The sequence below is a fragment of the Balaenoptera physalus genome (genome assembly GCF_965194825.1).
Source record: "Balaenoptera physalus genome assembly, chromosome: 2".
Classification (NCBI taxonomy): domain Eukaryota; kingdom Metazoa; phylum Chordata; class Mammalia; order Artiodactyla; family Balaenopteridae; genus Balaenoptera; species Balaenoptera physalus.
The window spans coordinates 128,949,930-128,962,348 of NC_138883.1; positions in this window are offsets into that span (position 1 = coordinate 128,949,930).

Here is a 12,419-nt window from a genome sequence, read left to right on the forward strand (position 1 = left end):
TTCTAGAAACAAATTAGCAAGAAACAGACAATACAAAATAACTAGTTCCTGCTATATCGTCAGTCCCTAGAGAAGCGCCTGGCACATGGAAGATGCTTAATATACATGAAAGAAAGAAAGAAAAAGAACGTGGGATATTATTTAGCCATTAACGAGAATTAGGTACATCTACACATGGTAACACGAAAGGGTCTCTATGAGTAGAGATAAGCTCCAGAGAGATCATTTTTGTAAAACTAAATGTAAAACTAAATTCACAGAGAAAGAGCTGTTAGAATACACACTACATGGTTAACACTGGGAGGAAAAGAGAAGGGACTTCCACTTTTTACTTAATATATATTTATTGTTTACATTTTAAGGGTACACACTCATTTTGAAATACTAAGGACTTTTTGAAATATGCACACAATGATTATATGCATCAAGAGGGGCGACCTGGAAATGGAGCATGAAAACTGGTGAATAATTTGATCCAATCATGAAAACTTATACCAGATAGTCACTTTACAGGTGATGACTCTTCAAACGTTTGGGCAAAGCGAGCTCACTCACACTCAATGCCATCTATCAGCCAGGCTCCCTGATGCGCCCCAGGGCCTGGCACGTGTCCAAGAAATACCTGTATGGAGCATGCTACATTTTCTAACGCATGCATATGTGTTATCTCAGAAACAAGGAGCAGAAAGCATAGTGTAAAAACAGAAAATAGAGAAAAGTATTTCACGTTTCAAATTATAGCATCCGGGTGACACTGTTGAAATAAAATTGTCAGGACCTACGGGTATTTAAATAACCCAGATTGTCACCTTGGAGGAAGATTAGAGACTCTGAGTGGACGAACTCTCCAGGTGAAAAAAGACCAACCAGGAAGGACGAGCCTATCTTGGTTTCTCAGTCTAGAGAGACCTGACGCATGGTGGAAATATCAAACACCTGGAAACAAAGGCATCCTGTGCAGATTTTTGTGGAAGGATTAAAAAACTAACAAGCATGCCCTCCATAAATTCTCCTGGGCAGTGGCGGCCAAAAAGCCCCACCGTGGACAGCTGCACACAAAAAATGGGTGGGTGGGATGCCGGCAGGAGAGCATCCAGGGGTGAGGGTTCCCTGACCCTACAGGCTGAGCAGGAGAATCACGGGGCTCAAACTCCTAAAAAACCCTGTAATTTTCAGTTGAATAATGGTGGGAAAATCAACATGTGAATCACCTTTCAAGTATTTAATTTAATTAGACAAGGAAAATGAGGCTTCTTTAAAATTCTTACTTGGTATTAACTTCTGTCACAAAGCAGCCTAGCGTAATTGGTAAAAGTGAAAAAGTGATTACCAAGACTTAAGCTTATTTATCACAGCTGCTGCACTTTTACAAAGTGAGTTTTACGGTGCTAAACCCTCCGCCAGAGCAGTACAGACCCCGGAGCATGGATTCCAGTGTTTTCATAAACCACCTCTAATAAGCTGCTGTAATAGGATGGGTGGGGAGGGGAGGGGAGGAGAGTAACGAACACCCCCCCACACCCCCACTGGAGCTCACAATTTGGTCTGTTGTCCCAGGTGCCCGTTCTTCCCCTTCCTGTCTTCTCTGTCACTTTTGAATCAGACAGTGATGGTGGGTGAAGGAGCCCTTAGCTCAGATTGTCTAATCCTTGGCAAAGCACTTGCCCAGGGTCACACGGCCATTTACCAGCAAAGCCAATTAAACCCAGGCCATGTGACATCCATGTCACAGACCTTTTCTGTCTTCAGCAAGCCAATCAGAAAGAACAGGAATACAAACAACAAATGCTGGAGAGGGTGTGGAGAAAAGGGAACCCTCTTGAACTGTTGGTGGAAATGTAAATTGATAACAGTCGCTATGGAGAACAGTATGGAGGTTCCTTTCAAAACTAAAAACAGAATTACCATATGATCCAGCAATCCCACTACTGGGCATATACCCTGAGAAAACCATAATTCAAAAAGACACATGCACCCCAATGTTCATTGCAGCACTATTTACAATAGCCAGGTCACGGAAGCAACCTAAATGCCCATCAACAGACGAATGGATAAAGAAGCTGTGGTACATATATACAATGGAATATTACTCAGCCATAAAAAGGAACAAAATTGAGTCATTTGTTGAGACGTGGATGGATCTAGAGACTGTCATACAGAGTGAAGTAAGTCAGAAAGAGAAAAACAAATATCGTATATTAACGCATGTATGTGGAACCTAGAAAAATGGTACAGATGAACCGGTTTGCAGGGCAGAAGTTGAGACACAGATGTAGAGAACAAATGTATGGACACCAAGGGGGGAAAACCGTGGTGGGGTGGGGATGGTGGTGTGCTGAATTGGGCGATTGGATTGATGACTAAGAAGGACCTGCAGTATAAACAAACAAACAAACAAACAAACAAAACTAATACTAAACTTTCTTTGGGTTATTTGTATGGAAATATGTTAATATAAATGTTTCAGACATAACATGAAATTTCTAAAAATCTTATACATTCTGGTATAATGTTATAAGTCATAATTCTAGTTATTACTTTAAAATGTATATCTCAGAAATAACTAAATTTCCTTGTCAATTGCATTATTATGAACTTTCATCAAATCTTTAACCGTGGTCATTTTTAAGTCTTTTGTCATTTACAGACAGTTCTGGGTGTACTGTGATGCTTTCGCAAAAATGTTCCTATAAAAGGGTTTCATCTTCAAGGAATTCAGGGAAAAGACTCTGACAAGTACAGGTTTCTGGTAACTGACTATACTGCTGAACTGAATGAATAAGCATTTTCAGAACTCTAATGGAAAACTGATGAATTCATAAAAGTGCTAACAAAAGATCAAGATGAAAAAAAATTAATTACATGGGACTGAGTGAACTGATGAGGATGATTATAATTTTTGTGACTTTCTGTTTGAATTAAAAAAAAAAAAAAAAAAGAAAGAACAGGGAGCAGCATCTCAGGAGCCAAAATCAGAAGTGTTCCTCTGCAGCTTTCTGTCTGGTGCTCTTCTGTGGCCCTCCCTCCTTTCCCACTGCATTAGTAACTTCTGTTTACCTCCTCTCCTCCCCAAAGCTCTAAACATTTGGAAGGCAGGTTCCTGACCCCATCTCTCTTCGATTACCACAGGGCCAACTGCAGCAGTTAGTAGGCACCAGGTACAGCTGTGTTGAAAGAAAGAAACCTCTCTGTACTAATAACTAATGAATTTTAGGAATCACTTTCCTCTACTCAAATAGACCAAAATTTCCACCTAATGAGTGGTTGTTTGCAACGTGCCAGCCTCTGTGCTGTAATCCAAAAAGGAAAAAACAGACCCAGTCTGCAAAGAACTACAGTCAAGTGGGCAAGAAGACAATTTTTCTTTTCATTTTTGGGTAAAATATTAAATGAAGGCTTAGAGAATAATAGCACAAACACCCATGTACTCACAACCCAGACATATAAATTTTGTTATATTCACGTGGTCTCTCCCCAAGCCAAAAACCAAACAAGTAAAACCAATATTACAGCAGGCCAGGGACTGCTCGTGACCCTGGACTTCTAGGCTGGGGATTCCGCTACATTTCCCTTTAGAAAAATACTCGATTAGGTAAGTTAGGAGATACAGGGGTTGGAGAATAGACTGTTAAAATCCTTCCAAGAATCCAAAGACCCTAAATATTTCATTAAGTACGTTTACCTGACAAAGGATTTCTGGACTCCTGTACCTCCACCTCAGCCAGCTGCACCCTTGTAAGGAGGCCACATGGCTGACAAAGGCAGGGCGGGCTGCCTGCAGCCCCCTCCCAAGACCCGCCAGGCCAGGCTTTGGAGCGAGGGGTAGGCTGAGCCTCTCTCAGGGAGTTCCCTCAGAACATTTGGGACACCACTATGTACTGTCCTTGCCACATGAGTTTCAACCTGTTCCTCCACCCCAAGGCCACCTGCCCATGGAGACTAGAAACTTGTGCCACTCGTTACCTGTCTGAGGCCTTGGATTATGCACAGTAGCCTATCCTACCATGAGGAGGAACTTGGGACATTCCCTTTCCTTCAAGTTGTCTGTTTTACCACTTTCCAGTGAGAACAATCAAACCCATCACATTGTTAACATTAAAATGTGCAATTTTTTCTATAATAATTACACCTCAATAAAACTTTTTTTTTTTTTTTTAAAGTAACCGATTCTTCCTTTTAGCAGGCAGATTCCATCCAGGGACGACTCCATGTCAGTGGCTCTCAGAGTGGCTCCTGGACCGGTAGCAGCGGCATCGGGTGCAAATCCACACTCATCTCCTAGCAGATTAGTTTTTCTTTCTTAAAGCAGGTAACACCAGCTTAGCCCCCAAGAAACCCAGGCTGCATCCATGGGCTGGGTAAGGATTCGTGCGTGCTGTGCTTCCCTTGGGCCCCTCTGGGAGCTCAGGCTGCACCCAGCTTGACCTGGCAAGGTGTCTCCCATCTGCCATCAGTGCTTGGGGCAAGGCTGCTGATGCTTCTCTCATCTTCAGGACACGCCATTGGCAGCCTGCCTTGTGGGCAGTACCAAGGCGCATGCTGGCTGGAGCAGCCAGAGTCATTGTCTCCCCCACCCCGAAGCAGGCCAGGGCTGTCATTATTAATGTTGGGCAGACATATTATTTACGAGCTGCTAAACTAGGTTGAAGAATAATAACAGCAGGATAACAGAACTACAGGCTACCAGTTTTGTCTGTGCCCAACTTAAATTAAGCAGTTGCAAAAGATAATTGGAGTCATAGAGGCCCAGATGTAGAGTCAGCTTGTAATGTGGCAAGAGAGATTTGTAGTCTTTGTTCACATAACACATACAGAACTATTCAAGGCTGCCCATAGAATAAGGGGACTCATTTCACACGTGGCTTCTGAGAATCACTAGAAATACTATACGCACAACTCATGGATAAGTAGGTAGGTGGTTTCTGAAACATCTCATAGTAACTGTTGGATTTTTCTCTCTATCTCTCTCTTACATTTGCCATGGAAGAGCCTAAATACCCAAATGCAGTGGTTCTAAGACGGTCTCAAGACCAGCACCGTCCACATCATCTGCATTAGAAATGCAGATTCTCAGGCTCCACCCTAGCCCTGCTGCATCAGAAACTCTGGGAGGCTCAGCAATACTTTAACAAGCCCTCCAGGGGATTCTGATGCCCATTCAAGTTTGAGACCCACACCCGGTAATGTATACAGTGGAGCACCATAATTCCACACTCGGGAATTGTACACATTTTGAATTTAGAACGTGGGAGCCCTCGGTCAAGCATAGCCCTACCCGATCTCCACACACTTGGTCTCCCCACACCAGCCCTGCCTCTTCCCTTTCCCAGGTACTGCTGGCTATGACTGCTGGCACGATGCTGGCCCCTCAGCACAGGTGCTCCAAAAATATGTATTGAAGGGACAACCAATCCTCAACTGATCATTTCCAAACTTTCCCCAATTTTGTGAACATCTCAGTAAACAACACGAGGGTGGAATCTATGAAGGTTGTATCAGGAACCTCCCAGAAACACTAAGCTGGGGTTCTACTGCATCAGGAAGACCAAGGGACTGCTCTCAGGAGCTTTATTATCATTACCAGGGGTCCAGTCTGACTGGAGGAACAACTCAACTTGTCTATCATGTGATGATGAGCTTCTACTAAACAAGATTTTTATTTCTGTCCATTAAAACAGAAGGTGATTCAAGCACTTTTTAATTTATAAAAATTTTAAATGAAGAAGGTAGTAATGGTATCAGTCAATCTCAGGTCAGGTTTTTTTGGAAGCTCCTAATAACTTCTTAAACATCAAGCATTTCCATGAAGCTAGCCAATTAATTATAGGCTTTATGAGAAAGCACTTCTACAGAATTCTCAAAGGAATAACCAGGATCCTCATATAATATAGGGTTTAGATGTTCCATACTGGAGCCTGTATACTTGCCCTTTTATCTTAATGCACAAAAGTGTCCAGAAGAGGATGCAACGAGGGGTTACATACTTTGGGGAGCCAGCCTGGCTCAAGGCTGGGAACCTAGTTTCCATCCACTGGCCCTGCTCACTGTGGGCCACTGCAGGGCCTACTCTGGTGATATAGTGACCCTCCAGGTGGCCTCAGGCAGGTGAGTAACATGAAGCCTCATCATCCAGGACACTCAAGGTTGCTATTGTCTCCCTCCCAGCTCTGCGAGTCTTCCTTTCAAGGTAACATGGGAGCCTGCACAGGACAGACTGACGGTGCGATGACCTGGAGGCTGGTCCAGCAGCATCACCTGCTGCCAGGCTGCGGGCAAAGCCCACCAGCCTCTCCTATCCCTGATCTGCGGCATGGGATCACCCAGGTCTCCTCCAGCTTAACAAGTCTCTCTGCCCCCTAAAACCTTCTCACTGAAGAAAGACGTCCAGGACCCATGTGGAAACAGTTAAGCGAGGAAATGATAAGGTCGGGGAGAAGAGGGTCAAGGGAGCAGACCCCAAGCCCCAGCCCAGTCAGGGCCAGATGGGGACTCCACGTCCAGGAGGCAGGAGGTGTGCGCTACACCTCTCACCGGGCTCAGTGTGTAACTTGGGCAAAGGACACGGACAGGGCCCCCGAGGTGGTGGGCAAGCTGCCCTTGGTATTGGGCTGGCAGGGAGACAGATGCTCGGGAACTGCTTCAGGGGTCGGTCAATGTACTGTTTCTGACACTAGCGGGCTACAGACCCCTCTGATGACTTGACGGCCCAGACCCTCCTCCCAAGAAAAGCCACGTGTGCATGCACACAGCATTTGCACAGCCTTATGCGGGGTTCCTAGCTCTGCGTTAAGAACCTGAGGAGCAGAGGTACACAGAGAACAAGACAGCGAGCGGCTGGTACCTGTGATAACAGAGTAAAGACTTTGGGGAGCCTGGGGAAGGGGGAGTAAGCCCAGGTGGGAAGCTCAGGGAAGCACCTCTGGCGAGGAGGCATGAAAGGTTGGGCCAGGGCCAGGCAGAGCCAGACAGGAAAATTGGAGTGGGGAGGACTCAACCTCAGCCTCTCCATTGTGAAGATGACCAAAATGCCTACCTGGCAGTATGGGGGTGAGAAGTAAGTTAGAATAAGTATAAGTCCACACAGCTTAGAGTCCACACAGTGAATCTAGTGTTGGTTCCCTTCCGGCTTTCTTACCTGCTACCAGGGCTTTGAAGGGGCTATCACACCCACCTCCTCACTCCGCAAACATCTGGGAGGCAACTGACTGTCTACTCGCAGGTGCTGGTCTTGTTGTTGGGCCACAAAGCCTAAGGTCAGATCCCTGCCTTCCAGAGGCTTCTGGCATGGCAGGTGGACACAAACATGCAGACCACTTTCCCCCCTAGAAAGAGGAACTGCAAGGCAAAGCCTCCAACTAGGACTTCCCAAAGGAAGGGGCAGGGCCAAGGGGTGGGAGGCTGGGAGGGAAGGGCATCCTCATGGCTGGGACAGGAATGCCTTGGAGAAGCAGTCGCAAGGGCAGCCCGACTACCAGCCTGGGTTAGGGCTGAGTGCCCAGCAGGATGGGACCCCTCCCTTCCTCTCCCCAGCCACAGGACTACCAGCTACCAGGTACTCACACCTGAGTACCAGCCCCCTCCATCACCTCCTTAGTTTCCCATCCCCTTCCAGACTTGACCAGCCCGTTACTGTAAGTCCACAGGCGGCCCTCAACACAGAAGCCCTGCTCACAACACACAACCACAGCTGACCTCTCTGCAGAGGCGCCACAGGCCTGCCCCTCTGCCTGGGGAGGAGAGAGTGACACTCTCCTCCCCAACACATTTCCTTCATCAGAACCTCATCCTTGTCTTCTAAGGCTTTCTTTCTAAGACACACACACATACAAACACATCCCTCCAGGGGTGGATGACAACACACATTTGTCACTTACACATTATGGAGCAGATACGCCTAAGGACAGATTTAATAGGAATCAGGACTAAAGACAAGTGTTCTGAACAGGCTGCAGCAAAGTTGCTGCTTCCTAGGCCATACTGGGTGTAGGATGCAGTGGCAATGCTGTGCAGGTCCAGGCAAGGCAGTGTCCCTCATTCTTTAAGGAGCCAAGGCAAGGCTGTTATTGCTACCAGTTCTGCCTGGCTCAGACCTAGGTTCCTGGTGCACCTTGTTTGTCATCAGACTGTAGCTGTGTACCTGGCCCATTTCTCCCAGGGCCCACTCTCCCCACAAGGAGAGGCATGAGGCAAGGGACTTCCATCTCTCCACCACTGATATTACATCAGCAGGTGGAGGCCCTAACCCCCTATACCTCATGCCCTAGAAACACCTGCCAGGGGTGGAGAGGTGGTGGTGACTTTCATTGGGTTTAACAGGAAGTTGGAAGAGAAATGACCACCTTGTTACTGACGTGTCCACTGTAATTTTAACCATGGGACCTCAAAATGTTCTATGGGTAGTATATTTGAGTCGACAGTACTTTCTGGAATAAAAGCATTATAACTTTAGTCTCAAGGACTGATGAATTAGTGTAAACTAATAAGGTGACATCCTCCAAGTCAGCAGCTCCACTCAGCCCACCACATCTAAATAGACAAGTCTTATTTTCTATTTGTTAGAGATAATTACCTGACAGAAAAATTTATCAATCAGCTTCTTACAGAAAAATTTCAGTTGAGGCCTCCAGGTTAAGAAATGCTTACTTTAAAGCGTACACAACAATTGCTATGTGATACAAGGGTTTGTACAATTTGTTTCAGTTCAACTTTAATTCTAAGTCAAAATGTCCAAGTTCCTCTCTCTACTCCTCTGCAAGTGTCTTTAACTCTCAATGGAAATACATACTGTGAATGTGAGGGATCATAAAATATGATGAAAAGACAGTGGTGGATCAATCTCTTAGCTGCCTGTAATGAAAACTTAAAGGGAAAAAATGCTGAGTATAAATGCCACTGGCATCATTGAGCAGCCTCATATATGCAGTTATTCAACTCGCCTTGTAAACACAGAGCAAAACAAAAGCACAGCACAACGAGAATTCCTATCCCCACGCCCAGGAGGCTGGCGATGCCGTTCCTAAGGTCGCCTCCAGAACCTAAGCCCTTTCAGTCATGATTTTTCAAAAAGGCACATTGGAGACCAAGATGGAACTCTCAGGAAGCATTTTGTAGGAAATTAGAGGCAGTTTTATGGATGTGTGGGCTTTAATCCAGGAAGTATACGTATAGAGTCCTGAGACTTGCCAACTCTTGCCAAAATGTATCTCATTCCATCATTGCTCTGTTAACAAGGGGTCAGTTTCTATTCCACAGAAAACACCGGATGCAAGTGAGGGCCAAGCCACCCGAAGCTGGGATCGCTGAAGAACCAGAGGTTGAGGAGCCCTGGCTGCTGTGCCCTTCACTGCCAGCCACTACAGGCAGGGCCACAGTTACTGAGTCACCTCAATTCTCGACCCATAAAAAAGGGCTTCCCTGCCTGTAAAAGAAAGGGCTTGGACTAGATTAATTCATTTGAAGAATAACAACTGAGCACCCACTATGTGAAAGGCACTGTGTGGCAGGCACCATGGAGAGGAGCAACGGTTAGACGCGGGAGCCAGCTATGCAGTGCTCCCCTGCTACGTAAACAGTGACGTCGTTCGTGCTGCCCGTGGGAAAGTGGGGAAGAGCACGGCCGGGGGTGATGAACCAGGGGCTCTACCTCAGTCCCCACCTAGCTGCCCTGAGATGTGAGGAAAGCACAGCTGTAACCCACAGAGACACATCAGTGAGCTGGGGTCACTGCTGGGAAGCTCTGAGCTGGACATGCATGGAGGGTCCTCAGGAGAAGTGTGATCCTTCAGAGGCTCAACACACTTTGCGAGCACAGGGAGGGAGACTCCCAGTAGGCAGAATTCCCCATGACCAGAGCCTTGTGGCATCTCTTTGGAAGTCTGCCACCCCAGTGTCCACGCACCATTGATCACATGGGTCCACTGCTCAGTGACCATGATGGGAGGGGAGGGCAGAGAGGTGGGGGCAGAAGGGAGGAAGGAACAGCAAAAGACAACACTGGCAGGAATTAGGAGGACGATACTTACCTGAGATTTGGAGCTGGGAAATGCTGATGCTGTCATCCACATGGCCCTGGGTTCCTTGGAGGCTTGAAGGAATAAAGTTACTGGCCGAGGACCAACTGCCACATGTACCTAGGGCTCTGGAAAACTGATTCTTTCAGCAAATACTGTTTGAGATTCAAGCAAATAAGACTCAGGGTCCATCCTCAAGGAGCTCACTGGGCAATGGACTCACAGAAAATGATTTCTTAAGAACACGTAATAAACCAGGAAGAAATGCAATTTGTTCCTCTCCGGTGCTACCCAAGATGGGAAATGGATGTAGCCCAGACTTATTCATTAGGCTTCTTAAATGATATTATGCTATATTTCCTAATAATATTAAGCTGTATTTCCATCCAGGTAAGGCAGGGAAAACAAGCAATCAGGGAACTCAAAAATCAAAAAAGCAACTTGGCGAGGCCATGCTTTATGCATGTGTGTGTACTTCACAAAAGGGTTAAGTGGACAGAAGTAAGAGAGGGAAAATCTAGAAAACCTCTAGAGAAATATAAAATGGTCATGTACAGTAAGTCCACCCCTACAAGTGTTCTTTTTTTTCAGTAAAGAAAAAGAAAACTGAGCAGTGACCTGACCCAAAACTATCAGAGGAAGAAAAGCAACATCAGCTCAAGACTGAGCAGCAAGAAAAATAAGACTCTGTTTGCCAGATAAAATAGGAAATATCTGCAGCTGGATTACCTCTGTGTCAGTCACAAAGGGTCAGTCTACTCAGCACATAACCGAGTTTCTCAGCTTCAACTGAATCCCCTCATCCAAATTAAGCCATCTCATTTCTGATTCATAAAATACTATTTCACAGAAAAATGAGTCACTTAATTACTACCTAATGTAACATAAATTACATTTGCATTCATTTAAAACAATTTCCTAATTACAAGGAAACATAAAAAAAGGTTCTGAGTGTGATTTTTAAGATGCTGGAACAAACCAGGATTTCATTTAAAATATATTTACAATAACTACAAATGATTACATGATTTTTTCTTAAAGGTCATATCTGCAACAGAAGAGAAATATTTTGCTTTAATCTGATCCTTTACTTCTAATGGTTTATGGGTCTTCAGAATTGATAAAGCATTTAGCTTGTGGATGCACAACTGAAACCCAGCACGAGGCACTCTGGGTACAGGTGAGTGAGAAATGGAAAGAGCAACACTTGGTGGAAGACACTCCCCTGCAGGACAAGAGACCATGCTCTGCAGCAACAGCGCTATTGCCAGGTTTTATTGACACAATGATGATCTCTCATAGGACCTTGTGCAAAGCACCTCAGTCTTTTTTCATATGGGACTAAGCGTGTTAACTGTCACTCAGGAATCAAGAGTTTTTCTGGAAGATAAAGAAGTATCTATAAAATGTACCATGATCTTAGAGAAATATAGTACAAGATTTTGAACACTATTTATCAGCAGCATACGAGAAGAGTCATGGGCTCCAGTAGAGCCATATGCTGGCTGACACTTTGCTTTTTATCTAAGACTTAAGAGACCTTATAGGTAATGACAGAATAACTAATGATAAAATAAAGACAAATTTGCCTTTGTATCTTAGGAGTCTACATCAACCTAAATAACAGTACCTGGCAGTGGATATTTAAAATCTTTACTGGTATTTAAGCTAATATAAATTCTAACATCAAAGTTTGTCAGATGTGTTAAGAGAACACAAAGCTACATTGTTACATGAATACAAAGATGATACAAAAATCCACTTTCTTTTACCTTTGAAACCCAACTACATGGGATGTGGAAATATTTTTTTATCAAGTAGATAATCTGTTTTATCAATAGCTAGAAAGCCATTTTTGTAAGTTGTCTTTCAGCTGAAAAAACAATACACTACTTACATCATATTGGAAAAGGAATGACCTCAAGATTTCCAAGCAACACAGCTATTTTTCACATCTGAACTCCCCTGCTGATCATTAGGAACAGTTTCAAATGTCCCATTCTTGGCTTTCATTTGTGCCAAACCCTGGACAAGTCTGTAACAAGGTTATGGTAGCAAAACACTGCGTTTCTGCATGGGGTGCTAAGTCGTCTGTCCTCCCTTCTTCTTAGCACAGCATCATTCACATTAGTCCGAGGTCTCTCCTAAATCAAACTGTGCTTATATACAGAGGAAATATGAAATCAAAGTTATTTTCCTTCTATCTCTTGCAAGCTAATAAACTACCTCAAATTCATTGTTTAACTGAATATACTGTTCTGTGCTTAGAGATGCTGTGGTCCAAACTCTGTCTTCAGTCAAGGTGAGGCAGAGGTGAATACGGCCCCAAAAGGCTCAGTGCTGGATCAACACACTCAAGAATGGGATAGATAGTCTTTTGTTGGTAGGTATTTGCAGAATACATTAAAA